This window comes from Scyliorhinus torazame, chromosome 3 (assembly GCF_047496885.1).
Source record: "Scyliorhinus torazame isolate Kashiwa2021f chromosome 3, sScyTor2.1, whole genome shotgun sequence".
NCBI lineage: Eukaryota > Metazoa > Chordata > Chondrichthyes > Carcharhiniformes > Scyliorhinidae > Scyliorhinus > Scyliorhinus torazame.
This window is the reverse complement of record NC_092709.1, coordinates 84,142,648-84,168,986: the sequence shown is the minus strand read 5'-3', so window position 1 is coordinate 84,168,986 and position 26,339 is coordinate 84,142,648. Positions and strand designations below refer to the sequence as shown.

The window sequence follows — 26,339 nt, the reverse complement described above, 5'->3', positions numbered from 1 at the left end:
ACAATGTCACCCCCCCATATACATGGACACTACCCCACACACCCGCAGCCCCAAGTGTGGCCACCCACCATGGGGTCCCAGGGGCCCCCTCTTCAGGCCCTCTCACATCGCCTTAAAGTCACCCCCCCCTCCCCCGTCCAGAAACCCCACCCGTCACCTCCCCAACCTCCCAGAGGCCCCTACTTACCTGCCATGCACTGCCCCACCCTTCAACCCCACCCCCCCCCCCCCCCCGCTCCCTCCCTTCATGGGCATGGCCCACTCGGGCCCTGACCCTTGGCAGGGCATCCTTGCGCTGCCATCCTGGCAAGCAGGCAGTGCTCCTGCCAACTTGGCAGTGCCAACCGGGCACCTTTACAGTGCCGCAATGTCATCTGCGCAGTGCCAAGGTGCCCACGTTCCAGGAGAAGGGCCATGGAGCCACCTTGGACTTCCCTGATCAGCAAAGGGTCCCTGATGGCCCAGCATTGAATGGCGCCTAGCTGCAGTCGCTGGGGAGGACAGTACATCCCAGCTAAGCTCACTGTGGATGACATCATGGCTTCACAGTTCCACATGACCCCTAATGCATACTACCACACACACCTAAGTAGGTTTAAACCCTCCTTTGACACCGCTGTTTGGTCACGCCCCTTTTGGGCGGGATTCTGATTCCGATGTCTCATGAGACTTGGATAGATCCCGCGAGGCGTGAAGGATGCCAGGAAGCCTGCGAGAGGCCTCTCCTGGCATCTACCAGCTGCATTGTGCTTTCGCTCGAGCACCATGCGACCACAAAATCGCACCCCAAGGTGGCTGATACAGGCAGCACACAAATTTCATACTGCCTGTGAATTTGAATGATTGCAGAACGCGCTAAGCATCGAATGACTGCTCACCTCAACATGGAGGCGTAAAATCAGTTGAGGCTCACACCAACAGTTCTCAAAATCTCTTCTTGAGTTCTGTTATTTGCTTAAATTCATTTGTGTGACCGTGCATTTGTGTGATCATTTAAAGAGGCTGATTGGTACGTGACCTGCACAAGGACATTTGAATTGCTGCACGGCTCTGCAGTTTAGAGGACACATTGGCTAGCGTCACTTGGAGCATGTCAGCACCATTTAAAAGAGAGGGGCATTTTGGCTGCAACTGGTTTCAGAAGAGAGTAGAACACAATAATGGCACAGCACGGCAGAGAGCCAACTATTAAGATTTTCAGACATTGGAGGCCTTGGTTGAGGAAGAGAAAAGGAAGAGGGATGTCATCTGTCCACGTGTGCATGTGTGGACATCATTTTGGACTTGAAATGTCACCCATAGCGCCAAAAATGTAGTCGTTATGCAACTTAATCTGTTTTCCTTGGCGTTTGCACCAAAATAACATAGACAAACTAAATTATGTAAAGAAGAAATAATGGGGCAATTTTGAAGCCCCCACCTAATTCCCCTAAAATGGCAAGGTTTGACTTCACACTTGATTCTCACCCACAGTTGGGTCATCTTATGGGAGAGGCTGTGCTTCCTCAAAATCCTACGATACAAAATTTAAATCAGGGGATTAATAACTAAAGTGTCTATACCCCGCAGTCTATTTCAACAATGTAAGTGGCAAACAATTAAACAGTTTCTCCCCTTCAAAATGAAAAGCCAATTTCACATAATGAAAGCAGGAAATATTTTTAAAACTGCCAATGAACTACTGAATTCTTACACTTACATTGGTTAGCAAACTGTTGCTTTACAGCGCCAGGGTCCCAGGTTCGATTCCCAGCTTGGGTCATTGACTGTGCGAAGTCTACATGTTCTCCCCATGTCTGCGTGGGTTTCCTCCGGGATCTCCGGTTTCCTCCCACAAGTCCTGAAAGATCTGCTTGTTAGGTGAATTGGATATTCTAAATTCTCCCTCAGTGTACCCGAACAGATGCCAGAGTGTGGCGACTAGGGGATTTTCACAGTAACTCCATTGCAGTGTTAATGTAAGCCTACTTGTGACAATAATAAAGATTAGGGCAGCACGGTAGCATGGTAGTTAGCACAATTGCTTCACAGCTTCAGGGTCCCAGGTTCGATTCCCGGCTTGGGTCACTGTCTGTGAGGAGTCTGCACGTTCTCCCCGTGTGTGTGTGGGTTTCCTCCGGGTGCTCCGGTTTCCTCCCACAGTCCAAAGATGTGCAGGTTAGGAGGATTGGTCATGCTAAAATTGCCCTTACGTGCCCAAAATTGCCCTTAGTGTTGGATCGGGTTACTGGGTTATGGGGATAGGGTTGACGTGTGGGCTTGGGTAGGGTGCTCTTTCAAAGATCCGGTGCAGACACGATGGGTTGAATGGCCTCCTTCTGCACTGTAAATTCTATGATTCTATCCTCAGAGCACTTTCCAACGAGTGGATTATCTTTTTAAGTCCAGTTACTGTTGTTATGTAGACAAATGCAGCAATCAATTTGCACAGAGCTAGATCCTAGAAATACCAAATGGAAAACTGACCAAATAATCTGCTTTTGGAGATTTAGGCTGAAGGCGGGATGTCAATTGAGATGCTAGAAAAACGGCCAGTTCTTCTTTCGACTGTGCCAGGGGACCTTTAATATTCACCTGAGCAGGCAGACTGGCAGGAGTTAACCACAGGCTCTGACATCAGGATGGAAAGGGGGCACATCCTTGCTGGCAGAGGGACCAACTCTGCAATTGTACTGGAGGAAGCCTCATAATTAGTATCTCCCATTGGTTCAGGGAATTAAGGGCAGTGGGCGGGATGTATAGTGCTGGCAGCTCTAGAGCCTCAGAAGCCCCACTGGGAGAGGTAGGCACTGCTTCCACAGTTCAGGGATCATGAGGTTCCCTCAACATGAGACACCTTCAGAAAAGTATCAACTTTAAAAATCAGAAGTGTCCAGTATCCTCCGGCTAGCCCATTGGGAGGGCGGGGGCAGCCTTTCCTGCCATAATGATGATTGACTCCATGATATTGGTGGCCATCCCAAGTTGCAGGGACCGCTTCGCTGCAGGCAAAATGGCGATGCATCACGGAAATAACCCTTACCAGGTCTTTTAATTATTTAAATGTGCTGCCCGCCTCCATTCGACAGGAACCAATCCACATCTGCATTTGGGAAACTTCACCAGTGCTGGGACAGTGCCAGACAGCCAGCCCGAAGTGGCTCCCTGAGATTTTCCTGTTCCCACCTTGAGCCCCACACCCATCCCTGGACTGGGAAAATATACTGCCATGTCCAACAATGGATTACTACCTCAGTATTTCATTGAAATACAAGCCAGGGTTCAAAATGTGCAAAATTGTGGAACTTCTCAAACTGACACCATTGTGACTCAGGCAAGACAGTGATGCCAACACAGCCAAGCTGACACTTTAAACTATGATTACTGGAAATATGAAAAAAAAGCAAAATGTAGTGAATAGGTGATGGGCTGTTTTGTGTGGGGCCCTTTCATCAGCATTCTAGCATTATTCGTGACTCTTGCCGGCTCAAGGTGCAAAACAGCTGGTTGCACATTATAGACACAGTGCAAACAGCAACACCGATTGAGGAGTGAGTCAGCAGATAAGTGTCAACTGTGCAAATTATCACAGCAGCAATGAGACTTGAGTCATCTAGTACACAATACTGTTAATTTTATTCTTTGTCAAATAATCAGCTATTTGTAATAGTCCAACCTTGTAATTTAAACATTAAGGTAAGGTCAAAAGCCATTCCATTTCACTTTGATTTCCATTTGGTAAGATCGATGGACTACAACCTGCTTTCTGAAAATAATAAGCGCTGCGGTTTAAAAGTGTATTGGGGGCAACAAAGTGAAAACTGAATTGTTGTTGAGGCACATTACTCTGGGGAGCGTTGAGCTGAAATGAATATATTCATCGAATCCCGACAGTATAGAAGAAGGCAATACGACTCATTCGAGTCTGTGCTGAATCTTCGAAAGAGCACTCTACCCATGTCCACTCCCCCGTCCACCCCGCCCTATCCCCGTAACCTAACCTGTACATCCCTGGACACTAAGGGGGGATGTGGCATGGCCAATCCACCTAACCTTCACATCTTTGAACTATGGGAGGAAACCAGAGCACCCGGAGGAAACCTACACAGATGGGGAAAACATACAAACTCCACACAGATTGCCACCTGAGGCTGGCACTGTGAAGCAGCAGTGCTAATCACTGTGCCACCGTGCTGACTCCTCAAAGAGGGAGAGGGGGGCGGAGAGAGAGAAAACTACAGCATGAGCCTTGAAGTCAAATTTTAACTCTGGGTGTAAAATGAGAAAGGTTTAGCTCCCAGGCATTGATAACATAACCTGACGATGACTTCCACTCAGAGCCAGTGGGAATGGGTTTTCTGGCATCGGGTGAGAGTTGGAATTCATAGGGACGGACAGGCAAGGCTGCTTCTATGGCCCGAAGATGAAGTTTACTTCTCCATTTTTCTTGGCGATGGTTTTCAGTCGAGAAGCTTCTCATCATCAGTCATAACTCAAAAGGAAAAGCTGCAGAACCCACCCTAAATGCAATTTTCCTAGGCTATTTGCATGTCAGCCACTACAGTTATCTCTGTGCAAATATCCGTGGAGCCTGAATTTTCACAGAGGCGGAGAGACCCTCCACCTTTGCAAAAAAGGTGCCAGAGGCCTCTTTCCGGACATCCTGCCCTTGAACTAGGCCTCCCATTATTGTTACAGTGAGTGAATGGGGAAAGATAGAAATATGCATATCCATGGTTCACAGAGGCAGCTGCATATGTCAAAATGCATCGACCTTCAGTCTGTTCTAATTTTCTCAAGGAAGGAGTGGGAAATACAACTTGTGCACATGAGAGTCGTGTACTCTCCCGACTCTGCGCTCCCAAACCGGGAGCGAAAAGTGAGGCCTATGTGTTTTACTGAGCTGGAGACAGAAAGTTAGGTTCGTTGAGTAATAGGCAAGGCAAGTCCATTGAATACTCATTCTTAAATCATAAAATTTACAGTGCAGAAGGAGGCCATTTTACCCCATCGAGTCTGCCCCGGCCCTTGGAATGAGCACCCTCCACCTTCTCCCGGAACCCAGTAACCCCATACAACGTTTTTGGACACAAAGGGCAATTATGCATGGCCAATCCACCTAATCCGCATATCTTTGGACTGTGGGAGGAAACTGGAGCATCCGGAGGAAACCCACGCAGACACGGGTGAACGTGCAGACTCCGCACAGACAGTGACCCAAGCCGGGAATCAAGTCTGGGATCCTGGAGCTGTGAAGCAACTGTGCTAACCACTGTGCTACCGTGCTGCCCTATGCCCAACAAGTCTGCTTGGTGTTCTTATGATGCCATGCTCTGTCCTAGAAATTTAGAAGGATAAACACATCTACAACCCTCCCTCTACCTGCTCAAGATACTTTCTGCCCTTTTGATACTTTTTCCTGTAGCCTCCACTGAGGTAATTTCTCAACCTGTACTGTCCTATCCTATTCAGCCTCTTCCTCATCCTGCCTATCCGTTCTCCATTTTCTCTCCTCCCCTGCCCTTTTTCTCTATCTCTCTTTTCTCTCCTCTCCTTACTCTTACTGCCTTCCTCTTTCCCCCTTACCCCTTGCCTCCTCCCTCCACCTCGTTCCAATTATCCCTCACTACCTTAACACTTTTTGACCTAAAGGCCTTGATGACCCACTTACAACACCACATGTCATTGTCCAGAGAATACTAAGTAACATTTTTTTGCCTATCCATATAATGCTGTATGTTTCAGAACTATTTGCTGCATTTGTCAATGTTTCTAAGCCCCTCTGTAAATTTTCTAGTTGCTATCAGAGCTATGTTAAGTATAGTGATGCAAATATTTTCCCCCTTTTAAATTATTTGAACAGAGAAAAGCATAATGCGAGTACATCCGTTCGCTGAAGTATATGGGATGTTTCAATGTAATGTGTAAAAGGTACCCAAGGCAGGAACTACAATCTATGGCAGTAACAAAATGTGTGTTCATCAAATGTGTGTCTGAATGGTCATTTATTATGTATAACTTCCTACAGACATGATACTGAAATATTTAGCAATGGCACAACACACATAATATCCTTCAGCGTGATACAATTAACTTATGCTAAGTGGGTGATTACCAAAATTTTTACTTTCTTGTTCTTTATTATCAGCCCCAACTTGTAATTATAGGGGGTCATTTTAATTAGTCCTCATTCTTCTAATGGATTGATGCTCTCATGGGTCTGCTGTCAGTACCAGAATGTCTCCTGGAATTAATTTTGCTCTCAAAGAGTGGTTTGACGGTTGTTTGATATTTCTTTTGCTCACGCAGACGAATGAACTGATTATTTTCACCATTGCAAATTCATTTTTAACCTACTCTGACCTTTTACTTCCAGAGAACAGCATTGACTGCTTTATTAATTATATTCTGATATACTTTGGATGCATTTAATTGCTCTCCTTCTGTGAGATGATTTAAAATGATGTACCAGTTTCTAAATTTAGTCCATCATAGTTCATGCAGTTTTCCAAGCCATTAATAAATGTTTAATACAGCATGTTAATGGTGCTCTAGTTAAAATTGAAAGTAGAAATTTGGACTCCATTCATTAGAATTTGCAGCAGCAATTGTTGTCGGGTGTTGGATACCGTTCATAGTCAGCATAGTCTTAAGTCGGTTTACTGTACGTATTTATTAACTAGAAGAACTACGTGCAGCTATGGCGAAGAGGATGCTGCAAACTACAGGAAGGTATCAATGGACTGGGCAGGTGGGCAGAAAAGTGGCAAATGGAATTTAACCCAGAGAAGTGTGGGTGATCCATTTGTGAAAGACGGACAAGGGACGAACAAGGGAAATAATTACACAGATCATGGGAGAATTCCGAAAAGTGTAGAGAAAGTGCTAGACCTTGGAGCGAATGACCCCCGAAGATAGCAAGACAGGTTGAAAAGATGATCAATAAGTGTTCCAGACAGGGCAGGATGTGGCGCAGTGGTTAGCACTGGTACTGCGGCGCTGAGGACCTGGGTTCGAATCCTGGCCCTGGGTCACTGTCCCATGTCTGCATGGGTTTCACTCCCACAACCCAAAGATGTGCAGGTTAGGTGGATTGGCCACGCTAAATTGCTCCTTAATTGGAGAAAAAATAATTGGATACTCTAAATTTATATTTAAAAAAATAAGTGTTACAGACGGAAGGGGGTCTAATTTAAATAATCCTGATTTTTCCTCTCACCACCTGTGCAGGAACAGAAAGGTATTTTGATTTGTTTCCCCTTTTACAAGCATTGAGGTACTTCCCAACCCCTTAGTTATGGAGTGTTCTAATATTTTTATAATAACCCCACAGCAGACTTGAGATAGGATGAACTCAAGGGGTTAGTTTATTTTCACATACTTAAATGTTGGGGGTGGGGGTAGGGGGGGTGTAACGTGTTTTACAGAGTTTAATTATTGTTTTACGGGAGTCCAGAGTCCAGAATCAAATTCCAATGAAATATTCCTTCACAGAGGTTGGCAGGCTCAAAACTGATAATTCACTTTTCCAGCAGAGTTAGAATAGAATCAAAGAATCACTACAGTGTAGAAGGAGGCCAATCGGCCCATCATGTCTGCACCGACCCTCTGAAAGAACACCCTAGCCAGGCCCACTCCCCCACCTATCCCTGCAACCCAGTCACCCCACCTAACCTTTAGGGCAGTTTAGCATGGCCAATCCACCAAACATGCACACTTTGGACTGTGGGAGGAAACCGAAGCACCTGGAGGAAACCCACACAGACACAGAGAGGACATACAAACTCCACGCAGACAGTAACCCAAGGCTGAAATTGAGCCCAGGTGAAAGGGGTCGTAATCAAGCGGACTGCTTTGTCCTCGATTGTGTCGAGCTTCTTGAGTGTTGTTGGAGCTGCACCCATCCAGGCAAGTGGAGAGTATTCCATTACACTCCTGGTTTGTGCCTTGTAGATGGTGGATAGGCTTTGGGTGGTCAGGGGGTGAGTTACTCGTAGTAGGATTCCTAGCCTTTAACCTGCCCCGGTAGCCACAGTATTAATATGACTAGTCCAGTTAAGTTTCTGATCAATGGTAATCCCAGGATATTGTATGTGGGGGATTCAGCTATGGTAATGCCATCAAATGTCAAGGAGCGGTGGTTAGATCCTTTTTTGTCGGAGATGGGCATTCCCTGGCATTTGTGTGGCGCAAATAAAACTTGCCACTTGTCAGCCCAAGTCTGTATATTGTCCAGGTCTTGCTGGATTTTGACATGGATTGCTTCAGTGTCTGAGGAGTCGCGAATGGTGCTAAACATTGTGCAATCATCCACAAAAATCTGACATTATGATGGAAGGCAGGTCAATGATGAAGCCCATCCTTAATTGCCCTTGGATTGCGATCACGTGGTCACAGATGATCTGGACACTGGGGCAGTGGGATCACTTGCAGTTTGTAAATGGTCCCCCATGCTGCCATGAGGAGGCAGAGCCAAATTGGTGCAGTCGATGACACCCTGTGCCGGGGCATGCATGCTATGAGGGCAATGTCCATGGCCCTGGCGTCCTGTCTTGCCTGATCCCAGACCGAGTTGATGTTAATGTGGCCCCATGCAAATGGTGCATCTGTGACATCTATTATGTAATTGTGTGCGGCAAGCTGAGATATGCTGTACGTGTGCAGCCCCGAAACAAGTCATTGGCATAGACGTTCAGTGCGGCAGTAACTGCAGGGCCTTAGGCAATGGATGACCTCACAGCCCACGGTGGCCTGGTCCGCGATCGGGGCCCACCAATCTGCGGGCGGGCCTGTGCCGTGGGCGCACTCTTTCCCTCCGTGCCGGCCTGTGTAAAGCTCCGCGATGGCCGACGCGGAGAAGAAACCCCCCGCGCATGCGCAAAAACCTTCCAGCGGAGGATTCCACAACTTCCGGGCGGCCCGACGCCGGAGTGGTTCACGCCGCTCTTTGGTGCTGGTACGGGCCGCCCCGCCGATTACAGGAGAATCCCGGCCCTGACAACTAGAGATAGGCAGCGGGATTCTCCCTTCTGGGGACTAAGTCCCCACCCCGTTGGGAGAACCGGCGCCAACCACTCCGGCGTCAACAGCCCCCGAAAGTGCAGAATTCTCCACACTTTCGGGGGCTAGGTTGACGACGGAGGGGTTGGCGCCGCTACAGCCGGTGCCGAAGGGAAGGTGCGTGTTCGCGCATGCACCGAAGGGCCGGCATGATCTCGCGCATGCGTGGAACCGCTGCCGTTGTTCTGCACATGCGCAGACTGGCCGTCGTATTTTGGAGCATGCGTGGGGGTTCCCTTCTCCGCGCCAGCCATGACAGAGCCCTACAGGGGCCGGCGCAGAAGAAAGAAGTGCCCCCACGGAACAGGCCGCCCGCAGATCGGGAGGCCCTGATTGCAGGCCAGGCCACCGTGGGGCCCCCCCAGGGGTTGGATCCCTCCGCGCCCACCCCCCCCCCCCTCCCGAGGACCGCCCCTGCCGACTTACCTGCCAGGTCCCGCCATATGGGCCAATGCTTAACCCACGCCGGCGGGACTGGCCAAAAATGGACGGCCGCTCGACCCATCGGGGCCCGGAGAATTGCCGGGGGGGCCGCTGCCAAGGGCTCCTGACCGGCGTTGCGTGAATCCCGCCACCGCCCAAAAATCGGCGCCGGAGAATACGGCAGCCGCCATCGGGGCAGCGGGGCGGGATTCACGCCGCCCCCCGGGGATTCTCCAACCCAGCGGGGGATTGGAGAATCCCGCCCAGGAAGTTTTATTGGATATGGATTTGGGTTTATTGTCACGTGTACCGAGGGACGGGTAAAAGTATTGTTCTGCGTACACTAGTCAGATCATTCCAAACATGAAAAACATAGGATATACGATAAATACGCAATGTAAATACATAGACATAGACATCGGGTGACGCATACAGAGTATTGTACTACTCAGTAGAGAAGATGCATGGAAAGATCAGTTCGGTCCATAAGGGGGTCATTCATGAATCTGGTAACAGCAGGACAGAAGCTGTTTTTGAATCGGTTAGTGCATTTTCTTAGACTTTTATATTTCCTGCCTAATGGAAGAGGTTGAAAGAGAGAATACCCCGGGTGGGAGGGGTCTTTGATTATGCTGCCCGCTTTCCCAACACAGCAGGAGGTGTAGACAGAGTCAATGGATGGGATGCGGGTTCGCGTGATGGACTGGGCTGTGTTCACGACTCTCTGAAGTTTCTTGCGGTCTTGGGCTGAGCAGTTGCCATACCAGGCTGTGATGCAGTCAGATAGGATGCTTTCTATGGTGCATCTGTAAAAATTGACAAGAGTCAATGTGGACATGCCGAATTTCCTTAGTTTCATGAAGAAGTATAGGCGCTTTGTGCTTTCTTGGGCGTAGCGCTGACGTGGGTGGACCAGGACAGATTGTTGGTGATGTGCACAATTAGGAATTTGAAGCTGTCAACCATCTCCACCTTGGCACCATTGATGCTGATAGGGGGTCTACGGTACTTCGCTCCCTGAAGTCAACGACCAGCTTCTTAGTTTTGCTGACGTTGAGGGAGAGATGTTGTCATTACACCACGCCACTAGGTTCTCAATCTCTCTCCTGGTCTCTGACTCATCGTTGTTCGAGATCCGACCCATTACGGTCGTGTCATCAGCAAATGGAGATGGAGTTAGAGCCAAATTTTGCCATGCAGCCGTGTGTGTACAGGGAGTATAGTAAGAGGCTAAGTACGCAGTCTTGCGGGGTCCCGATATTGAGGACTATCATGGAGGAGGTGTTGTTGTTTATCCTTAATGATTGTGGTCTATGGGTCAGAAAGTCGAGGATCCAGCTGCAGAGGGAGGAGCCAAGTCCTAATTTTGGAGCTTTGATATGAGCTTGGCTGCGATTATGATGTTGAAGGCAGAGCTGTAGTCAATAAATAGGATTCTACCATGGGAGTCCATGTTGTCAAGATGCTCCAGGTTTGAGTGTAGGACCAAGGAGATAGCATCTACTGTGGATCGGTTGTGGCAGTATGTGAACTGCAGTGAATCAAGGCAATCTGGGAGTATGGAGTTGATGTGTCTCATGACCAACCTCTCGAAGTACTTCATAATGATAGTATCAAGGCCACTGGACGGTAGTCACTGAGGCACGTTGCCTAGTTCTTCTTTAGTACAGATATGATGGTGGTCTTCTTGAAACAGGTGGTAACCTCGGAGCAGAGTAGGGAGAGGTTGAAGATGTCCACAAACACACCCACCAATTGGCACACGCAGGATCTGAATGCACGACCAGGGGCTCCGTCAGGACTCGTTGCTTTCCGAGGGTTCACTTTCAAGTCGGCCAATCTGACTTTGGAGGTTGTGATGGTGGTACACCAGTGCCCATTGTGTCTCCTCCGAAGCTCCACCATCTGGTCCTCTGTTCTCAGAAGATCAACGGGCCCTGCCTCCCCCTCCCCTGCAGGGAGCTGGTCCTGGCACATCAATGTCAGTGCAACTGCTCGATTTCAATCAATAGAACATAGAACATAGAATATAGAAAATACAGCACAGAACAGGCCCTTTGGCCCACGATGGTGTGCCGAACATTTGTCCTAGATTAATCATAGATTATCATTGAATTTACAATGCAGAAGGAGGCCATTCGGACCTTTGAGTCTGCACCGGTTCTTGGAAAGAGCACCCTACCCAAACTCAACGCCTCCACCCAACACCAAGGGCAATTTTCGACTGGCTCCATCATTCTCCCAAACCAAAAACTGAAAGGAAGAGAACATCAATGTGAGCGACGAGGAGTCCTGACAATACCACAGCCCTCTCAGGATCTGGACATCCGTCCATGTACATTTCCATATGTGGGCACCTTCCCAATGAGCTTCATTCCCTCCCATGTCACACAATAACCAATTCCCCACAGTTGCCCCTCTCAGCTCCACTTGAATAAAGTGCTACGACCCTTGAGCGTCAGCAGGCCGCATCACTCTCTCAAGGGTAAGGAGTGAGAGCAGTTGAGTACATTCAATGGTCCTGCAATGAAAACTCATGGGGGAATGAGACTTTGTCACCTATCATCTCCTGAATGGGGTGACTGATGAGTGATTTCACTATAACACCTTGCATTGGAGGCCAATCTGTGTCACCTCTCTGTTATGGAGATGTCAGCATTAGGCTTGGAGTTTAATGCTTGGGGACTGTGCATCCAACTATTTTGATGAAACCAGGTAGACTAAATTAAATAAACTGAGGGACAAATTAAAAGGGGCAGCCCCTTAAAGAGGTACTACCCTGAGCAAAATCAAATGACAAATAATCTTAAAACATCAAACTTAAATGTGATGAAAAGGCTCAATAAAGCACCCCAGTCCTGTGGTGCACAGCAGGCACGGAAAGCCTCGATGGTGCCCGTGGACACTGCAAGCTCCCTCTCCAGGGGCACCTACAGTGAATGCAGCCGCGGTGGAGGGGCAAACAGTTGGGTTGGATGACCCCCACCGAGGCCCGCTGTCTGGACCTGTTTACGGCAAGTTTGGCCAGGCCCAGGAGGAAGTTCACCAGAGGTCCTCATCCTTCCCACCCCTCTCCACACCAGGTGCCCATAGATCAGGAGCGTGGGGCTGAAGTGCAAACAAAACTGTAACAAAAGGTTTTCAAAAAACTAAAAAGGGGTGCAGCCTAAAGCAACTTACATATGCATGGTTCAAGAGTTCCACAAGGCCACAAAACAGGCAGGCATCTTGGGAGTCCATGAACCGATGCAGTCTACGGTTGTGTGGGACTGCAGCGTGCAACACCCTCCATGCCAGGTCCCTGGGTTTAAGGGAGAGGACTCCTCCCTCGAGGGGCCTCCAGTGGGGACCTTGGCCGCCGGATGGCAACAAGGCGTTGTCCGGGCAACGGGCAAGGACAAGGAAGTAAAGGGTGTGCAGCGGCAGCCCATACAGGAAACCCCTCCATGCAGTGTGAAAGGGCACAGAGGACATTACCATGTCATGACTAGGATTGTGGGGCTACAGCGCCCGAGAGGGGTTTCTGGGCTTGGGGTCAATGTGAAATTCCGTGCAAATAGCACTCACCTGCGCTGCCTCAAGACCACAAGTGCCATCAGGGTCCAAGCACGATTGTATTAAGGTCATAGACATCCACCGCTGCGTGAGCTGCCAATTGAGTCTTGGCTTCTAACTATTTTGATCGACATAAATAACCAAGTAAACTAAATCAAATAACAAATAAAAGGGACAAAAAAGTCAATCAGGCACCCCAGCCCCAGCAGAGCCCAACAGAAACGGAAGGTCTCGAGGATGCCATTGGGCACCGCATCTCTCTCTCTAGGGACACCCGGAGGCGAATGTAACCGCGGTAGACGGGCAGATAGTCAGGTCAGACGACCCCCTCAATCACATACTGCCTGGACCTGTTGAGGGGAAGTTTGGCCAGGTGCAGGAGCAGGTTCATGAGGGGGTCCTCCTCCTTCCCAGCATCTCTTCACACTGGGCGCCTGTAGATCAGGAGCATTAGACTGAAGTGAAAGAATTAACAATTGATTACACTCATGCATTGCAATGCTGACTAAATTGGCATGATTGTCTCATCAAGGAAGTGTCAGGGAGCTGATTGGACAACTGGCTTCCCCTGTGGCAGGCAAGGCACGTCTGATACAGGTGAAGACTGCAATTTGAAATCAATTTCATCCTGAGTTGGTACCTTCTTTCCCCCAGTTCTCCGGCAGCTGAGAGGGGTTTCTGGGCTTGGGATCAATGTGAAATTCTGTACAAACAGGGGTACGCTCACCTGCGCTGCCTCGGATTCAACAAGCCTTGCATCTTGAACAGCCTAGCCGCCATAACCAATGGCCTTAAACTCCCAGATAGCTCATGCCCTCAAGCTTCAAAATTCATCCTGAGTGTGGGGGTTCATTCTGACTGCACTCGTCCTCCCTCTGTGTGAAGGCCATCAACCCTCATGAAGCTCACAGCTACCGCTATTCTGCTCATGCAACTTGGCATCTCACAGGACCCCACCCAGAGACCTCACAATTGTTCCCTATACTGACCCAAGTGAATTCACCTGCTCCCACTCACTTTTCAGCTGCCACTCTCGGGCAATCCGTCAGGAATGATATCACCACAAGCCCAGCAAGGGGGACACAGGAAGCGCTGCTTGCAAACCAACTCCGGGCCCCTTTAACCTAGAGACCCGCAGCCATGAAGGACTGCTAAGGCCTGCAAGCGACCCCACCCCTCGAGCTGCCGAGTCTGAACCCCACCCACCAACTGGCCCCAAGTTGCATTTACCTGGGTCCCCCACATCCTCTTCAGTCCCCCTCTCCAGTATGCACCCTGGAGGGTGATGACAACCTGAGACCTCACCACCGATATCCCCTTCGGAGGAGAGGTCACCAGGTTCTTGCTTTCATACAGCTGTTGTAATTCGCACCGGTGAAATGTCACGTTGGTGCCCGATAAATATTCAGTGAGGAAGGAAGTCACGGTGGGAGGGATCGCTGATAAGGTGCTAATGCATTGAAATTAGATCCCTGATCATCCATTGCGGGATTCTTGTTAAATCACTGACAAGGGGCCTGGAAAATCGAAAAACACAACCTCGAGAGTGAGAATCACATTTCGCGATTCTCGCTGTATTTTGAGTCCGCATCACCGTTCCTGCTGACAGCTATCGCGGGCTGAAAATCACTGCCAAAGTGCGACGCCATGGGCCTTTGACAAAAAACTTATGGGGCTGGATTCTCCATTTGGGAGACTAAGTCCCCACGCTGGTATTAAAAAAGTGGTGTTTTACGCCAGGAAAACTAGCGCAAAATGGCCACCGATTCCCTGCTCCAGGGGGTGCTAGCAGCCAGGCAGCATAGAGCTCCCAGTTCTCACTGCCAATACGGCCCGGAGCATTGCCGGGTCCGTGACCGTGCATGCGCACGGCGGCAACCACGCCGTGCTTCATGGTGGATGCCGCTCGTGGACCCGACCCGCAAAAATAGACCCCCACTTCAGCCGGCTCGCGCACCCCGTACCGCCCCCCACAGTGCCCCCAGCCCCGAATAATGCCTCCCCTGACCGCGGATCGGCCGTCCCCCGACTGTGGCGGCACTGGACTGAGTCCGCAGCCGCCACGCTGCGTTCCCAGCGGGTGAGACGACATGTGTCTCACGCCGTCGGGAACGCGGCCTTTCGGGGGCGGAGCAGGCCTCAGGGAATGACCTGAGGCCGTGGATACGGCATGCAGGGTACACCTAGGGTACACCACGTTTCAGGGGGCGAAGCATCGCGAAAGCGGCGCCGCCCCCAATTTCGGCATCTTCAGGGATTCTCCGCCCCGTCGCCAAACGTGATTTCGGCATCAGGGATCAGAGAATCCAGCCCATGGAACCCATTCTTTTATTAGTCGAGGTATAGATTATGAAAGCAGGGAGGTTATGCTGGAACCGTATGAATCATTCATTGAGCAGCAACTTGAGCACTGTGTGCAGTTCTGGTCATGTCATTACAGAAGGGATGTAATTGCATTAGAGATTTGTTCTGTTTATCAGGTATTAATTGTATCCTGTAACAAATATTGGCTGACTTTTATTTCTTTGTGGAAGAAGAACTTACATTTCTTTTTTTGACAAACAAGTGTTGCTGTACTAAGGGAAGAAATATGCTGTTTAAATGCTCAACATTTCAACTAAACGGTGCTAAGCATAGTATCATAACAATTTACTGAGTGACTGCGGAATAGAATTGCTATGGTTTTACTCCTTTTGCAGTGAAAGTAAGACACAAAGAATTTTGTTCCCTTTATGTACCTTCGTGCCACAACAAGCTCACAGGATTTTAAATTGCAATTAAAAGCCGGACCACTTTCCTCCCAGCTGCGGATTTATTTTTGCATTTAACAAAACATATTGGAACAGTTCAAAGGTTTCATGCAATGGTGGTGCACCAGTCCCAACGGGTTCCAGGATCAACTTGGAACTAAGCATATTGACAGAGGTGATAAAGAAACGATTAGCTATGTTACCATACCGCACAGTGACAAATAGAGGCAGACTGCAGAGCTGGAGGCAGGGGGCAGGAATGTGCAGTTGCTGAGTCATTATGGTTACATCAATTTTGGCAGAGGCAATTTGAGAGCACCGGTTCAATTTCCTGACATGCTGTGCCACCTAGTGGTAAGACTGAAGTCTGTACCTAAGAATTTAACATTGTGAACTCCAATTACCCCCGCCACCGCCCCCCCCCCCCCACCCCCCTGCAAAATGGACATCTGACACTTGAAAATGTGGCAATGGGGTAAGGGGTTCTTTGGCCAAGACATTGAGCCCCAAGAAAATGTAATTTTCTGGTGAGCCTGCAAATGCTAAAGCAACATGCTTACCTGGCAGGAGACTCTTAAACATGGAAATTGGGACCCTGTAGGACTCAGTTTAGAATTTGTGCTTACAAATAACTTGAAAGTACACTGTGCATGCTTTGTCTATTTTTCCTAGCATTGAGTGGCCTAACTGTAGTATAAGGGTCTGGCCCATATAGAGTAATGTGGGACTGAGTACCGCCCAAGTACCGCCCACACAGAAGAGAACACATGACTCTCAACGTGAGGTCAGTTGAGTGTTGGACAGAGGCCTGTACACAAGCAAGCACGCAGACAGCTCTGAACTTAAACACTAGACTGTATATATGTATAGATACATAGGGCGGGATTCTTCGGAAACCGGCGGGATGGGCAACTCCGGCGTGAAGGAGTGGCGTGAACCACTCCAGCGTCGGGCTGCCCCGGAAATGCGGAATCCTCCGCACCTTCAGGGGCTAGGCCGACACCAGAGTGGTTTGCACCGCGCCGGCCGGCGCGGAAGGGTTTGTCGCCATGCCAACCGGCGCTGAAGGGCCTCCGCCGGCCGGCGCGAGTTGACGCATGCGCGGGAGCGCCAGTGTGTGCTGGCATCACCCAGCGCATGCACGGGGGGGGGGGTTCATCTCTGCGCCGGCCATCGCGGACCGTTACACCAGCCGGCGTGGAGGAATAGAGTACCTCCACGGCACAGGCCCGCCCGCGGAACGGTGGGCTCCAATCGCGGGCCAGGACACCGTGGGGGCACCCCCCCGGGGCCAGTTCCCCCGGGCCCCCCTGAAGACCCCAGAGGCCGCCCGCGGAGCCAGGTCCCACCGGTAAGTACCTGTCGTAACATACGCCGGCGGGACTGGCTGAAAATGGGCGGCCACTTGGCCCATCGCGGACCGGAGAATCGCCGGGAGGGCCTCTCCCAGCGGCCACCGACCGGCGCGGCGCGATTCCCGCCCCTGCCAAATCCCCGGCGCCAGAGAATTCGTCAGCCGGCAGGGCGGGATTCACGCCGCCCCCCGCCCCCGGCAGGGGGTCGGACAATCCCACCCATAGTTCTTGTAGTTAACAAATACAGAGAGTTCATCTACATCAGACTAGAAAAATTTCACTAAGACCCACTGAATGGTATCCAACACCCTACAACACTAACCAGCAGTCCTTACAGGCCTGCTCAAGAAGCACTGCTACTCACAAAAATGCTGTGTACCACTGACATGCCCACGCCCCCTGCGCCCCTATCCCTCCCCCACTCTACGAGGTTCTCCCACCCTTCCAAACCCAAGCAGCTTCTGACTCATCATGGAAGCTGGACAATGTCCCGGACATTTTTACATCTCACACTATCGGTGACCTGCTGGGGGGCATGTGCCATTTAACTAAGGCTGAGGCACTCACCTGAGTCTCAAACCAAAATATTGTTCAGACTTCCTGACACTATAGTTTGTTAGTGCATTTGCTGAAATGACTTAATTTCCTTTTCAAGAGCAAGTCAACGATCACCATAAACCGCATGAGATATCAAACATGGGTCACGATAAATTGTTTCATTGAACAGGAACACTGGGGAACGTTATTATTATTGTTAGGGATTGAGGATAACTTGTTTCCACTCTGGTTCACTGGATTCTGAGATGGCTGATAAATCCAAGGTATGATCTGCAGACTCTGCCACATGCAGGGCCGGTGACACTTGAAGGGTTGGGCTGACGGGTTGTTTGGCGGTTTGTGCGCTCTCTCCGACACATCGACTTCACCTCCACACATTCCCAACAAAGTCTCTTGATGTGCTCAGTGCCTTTACGAATCAGCCTTCCGCATTTTGGTTGGTCACAAGGTAGGGTCTCCCATGAGTCAAGCCTGTTTGACCTCTTCAGGGATATTTTGAGGATGTACTATTGCTCTCTTTATTTGGTTCTAAATATGGCGGTCAATATGGTCGCCTTCCTTAATTCTAATTATGTTTGCTTTAGAGTCGCCAGGTATCTTTCGATACCGCCACAGGGTTCAAACCCAAATACTGATCAAAGAGCCGCTACACCAGTTAGTTAGTTCAAAGTCAATACTATTTATTTACACACACAGTAATATCTACTCATGCGCAAAATACTACAAACTAATCTATCTCTAACGCTAACGCCTATACTTAGCTTTGGGTGCTGTAGCCAGTTAAAATGGCTAACTCCCGATTTAGAATGGCTAACCCCGATTTAAAATGGCGAACGGAAAAGGCTGATGGGAAAATCAGCCAACAGGACTAAAACAAGCAGCTGCAGGTAAACTGTGTATTCACCTCTGGGAAGGCCAGACAAGATCGATACCTGCAGCCATCAGCATAACAAAACACCAGCCATCTGAATACTAATGAGCAATCCCCGGGAACAATGTGCAACAATTTAGACACACAAAGCCAACCCAGACTTTTCGGCGCCAACAGGAGCCTACACAAAGGGAGGTGAACGATCACCCCAAGACCGCCCATCGATCAAGGAATCGCTCCAGCATTGGAGAATATCGAACCAAGTGATTGGGACAAAGTCCAATCACTTGGAACCAGGTACAGGGTGCGCCCCGAAAGGCGGGAAGCACCTGGGGACTATAAGAATAGAGTCCAAGTTCAAATCGACCCTTCTGCCTTCTGCACCATCATGCCACCGTTCTGCTAGCCTTCTACAACAGCCGCTCAAATCGTAAGTCTTACTTCAATGCTCGCTACGAGATAGGCGCTCCTAGCTATCGATCTGTACCAGCTTCGAATCCCGCAGGCTCAGAACCCAAACGAAAGGCCATTTGTTTCCCTGATCTAGTGGGCCATTTCCAAAGTTAAGTATTGGCCTGTTAGTTGTAGGAAGTAGCTTAGAAGTCCGTCTGGTAGCGAGTGTTGACCTTGGACTTACTTGCTTCTGGTATAGCTGGTGAACAGGTCTCTCCGCTTTGAGAGCCGATTCCAAGAGAGCGATTTTCTCTCGGGGCCTTCTTCTTACACCCGAAGGGGCTTCGCGCGCTTTTGGGCAGGCCTTGAACTTGGCCCCAATCAATTGGGCCGTATCTTGATTACTCGTATTGATCTTGACCAATAAAGGGGTGGGTGTCCTGATGGCTGAGCGTGTCCTAGGTGGCCGTTGGCCTTGCTTTGTTTACGCTTTCGGTTTGGGGAACTGGCGCCGCAAAGTCTGGAGCTAGATCGGTTGCTTGAGTGTCTTTCCTTTGTTCCCTTGATGGGCCGTCAATATGCTAATAGACCTATAGTTTCAGTCTTGTCTGGGAGCTGCGGTTCCAATATGCATCCAGGCTCTGTGCCTGCTTGCTTTTTTAGCATTGTCCACAGTTCCCTACAGCCTTTGCAAACATCCATTTTGTATTGTGGAAGTGGCCATCCCAGATGGCTACAGTACCCAAAGCATTTCTATTGTCCCAGTTGTTTTAGGAGTCTAGTGTCAGGTATATGAGCGACACGTCCTGTCCAGCAAAGATGGTTTTGAGTGTTAGCACCTTATGCTGGGCAAGTTGTCTTGGGAGAGGGTTCTGCTTTTGGACTGCTTTTCTCGTCAGCGGATTTGGAAGATCTTGCAAAGTGGTACATCTCCATGGCTTTGAATCTTGCTTTCCGTTGTCCAAGGCTTACAAGTATATAGGAGTGCAGAGGAACCTAGCAATACATTGTTACTCATTACCTCACTCAAAGATTGCTGTATGCCACAAGAACCTAACATTGGGAAGCAAACAGGAAAACAAATAATTGTTATTTTTTTAAAAACACAAAACATGGGGACAGCACAGCACTGGAGCAGCCCAAGCCGCTCCAGCTGCTGATCCCTGTCATGATATGCAGACGCACACATAATGATATACAGGCACAGACAAGCAGATAATGGACACAGAGAACTGGACATGACCAATAAGCAGGCAGGACACTCAGGGGTGGGATCTGACTATAAAAGACACGAGGCACTCACACTCCACCTCTTTCCACTGATGAATATCTAGAGAGTCAGTCAAGGGTGTTGTTACAATCTCACACCTCCACCACGTGGCTAAGAGCTAGTCTGGTTCAGTCAGACAGAGTAACCACACTTAAGTTAGCAGAGAGGCGAACTCACAGAGAACTGTGCTAACTGTGCTATTAGTTCAATAAACCTGATTGAACTAACTTCAAGGTCTGGAGTATCTTTTTGATCTAAGCTGCATCAAGTTGCAGCCAGTGTATATACCAATGTACCTAACATGACATGATACCAGGAGACTACTAATTTAAGGTGGCTTACCTCAGTCCGTTCCGTGACGACCAGCAAATGTATCCCGGCACCCTGGAGAAGATTCAGGCTCCTCACCAGCTCAGGACCTCCGGCAACCTCAGTGCCAACTGGAGGACATTCAAGCAAAAGTTTCTGCTGTACATCGCAGCCTCAGACCTCGAGGGTGCGTCTGATGCAAGAAAGATTGCGCTTCTCCTCTCAACAGCAGGTGATCAAGCCATCCAACTCTTCAACTCGTTTAACTTCACCGAAGGCCAGGACAAGACAAAGTTTCAGACCATCCTGGACAAGTTCGATAATCACTGTGAAGTGGACACCAATGAAATCTTCAAGCGCTACATATTCAAACAACGTCTTCAAGATAAAGATGAATCTTTCAATGCCTTCTTAACCAGCCTCGACCTGCTAGCGCTGTTCTATAACTTTGGTGATCTTGCTGATTCCATGATCAGAGACCAAATCATATTTGGAGTTCTCTCTGATCCTGTGAGAGAGCAGCTCTTAAAAATCAAGCATATGACTCTGCCAGTTGCGATTGAAACATTTACAGTGCATGAGCATGCAAAAAAATCGGCATTCCCAATATAAATTGGCTGAAAATGAGAAACTTGCCTCCCACGAGGCAGAGAGTGTGCAGGCCATCTACCGGATGCAGCGCCTCAGCATTGAAGACAGCGGCCATCTCGCGCGCTTTTCCCAGAGCCCCGCACATGCGCGATGCGAACAGGATAACGAAGCGACCGACACCCACACTGCGCAGGTGCAGACATCTGCTGACCACACTGCGCATGTGCGACGACGTACACCGCGTCACGACGCCAACGTCATGACGTGCCCGAACTGCGGCAACGCCCACTTAAAGGGACACTGCCCTGCAAGAGGCAGGCGATGTTTAAACTCCTGGAAGCCTGGACACTATGCAGCCTTGTGCAGGTCTGCACCACCAGTCAGGCTTCAATCCCGCCCATCAAGGTGCTGTCGTCCCCACCACCACCTCTCCGGCGGTCGACCAGGATCAGACGCAAGCCACAGAGACTGGACTTATGAACATTTGTTCTGTTTGCTATGTTCTGTGTTCTCGCATTAGACAGCTGTTTTCACATGTACATATGTTCACATCCACTGTATGTATATATGTTAATATTGGCCTATTCTTGTAAATACGTTCACATATGTCATCCGAACATAAAAAAAGGGGGAGATGTCATGATATGCAGACACACAATGATACACAGCCAGGCACAGACAAGCAGCTAATGGACACAGAAAACAGGACATGACCAATAAGCAGGCAGGACACTCAGGGGTGGGATCTGACTATAAAAGACACGAGGCACTCACACTCCGCCTCTTTCCACTGATGAACATCTGGAGAGTCAGTCAAGGGTGTTGTTACAATCTCACACCTCCACCACGTGGCTAAGAGCTAGTTTGGTTCAGTCAGACAGAGTAACCACACTTAAGTTAGCAGAGAGTTGAACTCACAGAGAACTGTGCTAACTGTGCTATTAGTTCAATAAACCTGATTGAACTAACCTCAAGGTCTGGAGTATCTTTTTGATCTCTGCTGCATCCAGTTGCAGCCAGAGTTATACCAATGTATCTAACACGACAATCTCGGCGTCAACTGGGAGCCGTGGGGTCCGCGCATGCGCAGTGGCTCCCTTCTCTGCGCCAGCCCTGACGCAACATGGCGTAGGGCTACAGGGGCCGCAACGGAGCCCACCCCCCGGGGTTGATCCCCCCCCTCCTCACCCACAGGCCGCCCGCGGACCCTTCCACGCCGAGGTCCTGCCGGCTGAGAGCAGATTAGAACGGCGCCGGTGGGACTCGGGTTATCCCGGGCCGAGGATCGCCAGGGGTTCCGCTCAGCGCCGCGCCAACCACGGCAGCGCCAATGTTGCTGACTCTCCGCTCTGCGGAGAATCGCATTCCGCCGTCGGGGCGCGTGGCATGATTCCCGCCGCTCGCGGCGATTCTCCGGCCCGGCTCCGGGCTGAGAGAACCCCGCCCCGTATATTTTCCTGTGGAGTTATATTGGGCAGGATTCCCTGATCCTGAGGCTAAGTGTTGATGCCGTCGTAAACGCCATCGTGTTTCCCGACGACGTCAACATGGCCTCAGGAGCAGCAATTCTGACCCCTGCAGGGGGCCAGCCTGCCACTGGAGCGACCCTCGCCACTCCAGCTGCCGATCCCGGCATCAGAAGGCGCCGCGGGTCTGCACATGCACAGTGGGACCGGCGCGATTTCTGCACATGCGCAGTGTCTCCCTTCTCCGCGCCGGCCCCGACGCAACATGGCGTAGGGCTACAGGGGCCGGCGTCGAACAAAGGTGGCCCCCAGCCCGAGAGGCAGGCCCGCCGATTTGTGTACTCCGATCGCGGACCAGGCCACAGCAGAGGCCTGCCCCCCCGGGTCGGATACCCACTCCCCCACCACCAGGCCGCCCCGGATCCATCCACGCCGAGGTCCCACTGGGTAAAATCAGGTTACAAAGGCGCCGGTGGGACTCGGGTTTTTTTGTACGGCCAATCGGCCCATCCCGGGTGGACAATCACTAGGGGGGCCCCGTAGAGCGTTCCCCGACCGGCGCTGCGCCGATTCTCCACTCTCCAGAGAATCGCGTCGGGGCGGCCTGGCGCGATTGACAACGGTCACAGCGATTCTCTGGCCCGGCCCCGGGGTGAGAGAATCCTGTCCATTATGTTCGATATTTAGACCACCGACTAGTATATAAGATGTTACCTTTAATACTAAATATTTATTAGAGTAAATGGTCAATGTCCTGCAGTGTTTCTTGCAGTGAACCAACAGATAGGGGGCGATTCTCCACTAATGTTGCACACACCTTAAACCCCGTTATTCCAGGAGAATAGAAGGATATCCCCAAACAGGGTTTGCACACGGCTCGAATGGAGCGCAATGCTCCCAGCCAGCAGCACCTGAAACGATCTGCTTCACGTGAGCATATTTAAATTAGCATTTAAATATTGTCAGACTGTTTGAAGTCTCCCAGCTCCCAGGATTCCGCCCCCCCACCCCTCCCCCCTCCCTGCACCACCCACGGGTACAGCTGAAGGTGGCGGGAGTCACTACTAGTCTCCATCACCATAGACCAGGCATGATGACCACACCAGGGCCTCAGAGGAGGGCCATAAAAGGGACATGGCCATGAAGGGGTCGAATGAAAGAGGGCATGATTGGGAGGGCATGAAGAGGGGACAAGAAAGAGGGGCATAGTAGGGTGTCACTCATCTGGGGGAGACCCTTTGGGAGGACCCTGATGCCCAGATGCCAGCGATCTTTGCGGGGGAGGGGGTCTGAGCTCTCACTTTGAGATCGGGGCGTCCTTTAAAATTGGCGCCCCCATCTCTGTGAGGCAGGCATGCCGGTGCCGTCGGGTCCCAGACATCACTTTTCAGACGGGATTCACCCCAAGTCCCAAAAAATGATGAAAAGAGTGATTCTTCTGCTTGCAAACTACGTGCTACCGCCAATGGGAAAACTGGAGTGATTCCCACTGGCACTGGGAGCGATGCTGAGGTGTGATTCCCACTGGCACTGGGAGCGATGCTGAGGCGTGATTCCCACTGGCACTGGGAGCGATGCTGAGGTGTGATTCCCACTGGCACTGGGAGCGATGCTGACGTGTAATTCCCACTGGCACTGGGAGCGATGCTGAGGTGTGATTCCCACTGGCACTGGGAGCGATGCTGAGGTGTGATTCCCACTGGCACTGGGAGCGATGCTGAGGTGTGATTCCCACTGGCAATGGGAGCGATGCTGACATGTAATTCCCACTGGCACTGGGAGCGATGCTGACGTGTAATTCCCACTGGCACTGGGAGCGATGCTGAGGTGTGATTCCATGGCACTTTAAAAAATGTGTTTCACAGAATCAGGGTTCTCATGCGATTCCATGGTACATAGAACATTTTTTCGAGAGGATCAGGGTTTTCACTAGACCTGAGAGGGCAGGGCTTAATCTCTCCCACAGATGCCGCTTCTCACAGATTGCTGTTGCAGCCCCCCTGGGATTGCTGGCAAGGCCCCTCTCCCCTCAGGCCCCCGTAAAATCCTCCTCAATGCCTCCCCTTCAGGCCCCACACTGTAGCAGTACAAACCTGGCACATTGCACTCTAAATGGTAAACCCTCCCAACACTTACCTCCAGATTGCCTCAGTGAGGGTGATTAGTGACACAGTGAGGGGCAGCTGGTTATTGGTGATTCAGTGAGGGGGCAGCTGGTGATTGGTGATTCAGTGAGGAGGCAGCTTGTGATTAGTGACTCAGTGAGGAGGGAGCTGGTGATTAGTGACTCAGTGAGGGGCAGCTGGTGATTAGTGACTCAGTGAGGAGGCAGCTGGTGATTAGTGACTCAGTGAGAAGGTAGCTGGTGATTAGTGTGTCAGTCAGGGGGCCGCTGGTGATTAGTGACTCAGTGAGGAGGCAGCTGGCGATTAGTGAATCCGACAGGGGGCAACTGGTGATTAGGGACTCAGTGAGGGGGCTGCTGCTGATTAGTGTGTCAGTGAGGAGGCAGCTGCTGATTAGTGACTCAGTGAGGGGGCAGCTGCTGATTAGTGTGTCAGTGAGGGGGCAGCTGCTGATTAGTGTCTCAGTGAGGGGCAGCTGGTGATTAGTGTGTCAGTGAGGGGGCAGCTGCTGATTAGTGTGTCAGTGAGGAGGCAGCTGGTGATTAGTGTGTCAGTGAGGGGGCAGCTGCTGATTAGTGTGTCAGTGAGGGGGCAGCTGCTGATTAGTATCTCAGTGAGGGGGCAGCTGGTGATTAGTGACTCAGTGAGGGGGCAGCTGGTGATTAGTGTGTCAGTGAGGCGGCAGCTGGTGATTAGTGTGTCAGTGAGGGGCAGCTGGTGATTAGTGCGTCAGTGAGGGGCAGCTGGTGATTAGTGTGTCAGTGAGGGGGCAGCTGGTGATTAGTGTGTCAGTGAGGGGGCAGCTGCTGATTAGTGTGTCAGTGAGGGGGCAGCTGGTGATTAGTGTGTCAGTGAGGGGGCAGCTGGTGATTAGTGTGTCAGTGAGGAGGCAGCTGGTGATTAGTGTGTCAGTGAGGGGCAGCTGGTGATTAGTGTGTCAGTGAGGGGCAGCTGGTGATTAGTGTGTCAGTGTGGGGGCAGCTGGTGATTAGTGTGTCAGTGAGGGGGCAGCTGGTGATTAGCGTGTCAGTGAGGGGGCAGCTGGTGATTAGGGACACAGTGAGGGGGCTGTTGGTGATTAGTGAGTCAGTGAGGGGGTAGCTGATGATTAGATTACCATAGATTATCATAGAATTTATCATAGATTATCACAGAATTTACAGTGCAGAAGGAGGCCATTCGGCCCATCGAGTCTGCACCGGCTCTTGGCAAGAGCACCCTACCCAAGATCAACACCTCCACCCTATCCCCATAACACAGTAACCCCACCCAACACTAAGGGCAATTTTGGACACAAAGGGAAATGTATCATGGCCAATCCACCTAACCTGCACATCTTTGGACTGTGGGAGGAAACCGGAGCACCCGGAGGAAACCCACGCACACACGGGGAGGATGTGCAGACTCCGCACAGACAGTGGCCCAAGCCGAAATTGAACCTGGGACCCTGGAGCTGTGAAGCAATTGTGCTATCCACAATGCTACCGTGCTGCCCCAATGCTACCGTGCTGACTCAGTGAGGAGGCAGCAGGTGATTAGTGACTCAGTGAGGGGCAGCTGGTGATTAGTGACTCAGTGAGGAGGCAGCAGGTGATTAGTGTGTCAGTGAGGAAGCAGCTGGTGATTAGTGACT

General features: G+C 50.6%; 1 protein-coding gene and 1 long non-coding RNA gene across 3 annotated transcripts in view; one reads left to right on the top strand and one right to left on the bottom strand.

Moving 5' to 3' along the window:
• The window catches only part of LOC140408555 (annexin A10-like), a 167,053-nt gene that overhangs the window by 27,710 nt on the left and 113,004 nt on the right, over window positions 1–26,339 (top strand). The window lies entirely within an intron of this gene.
• The window catches only part of LOC140408556 (uncharacterized), a 125,623-nt gene that overhangs the window by 47,876 nt on the left and 51,408 nt on the right, over window positions 1–26,339 (bottom strand). The window lies entirely within an intron of this gene.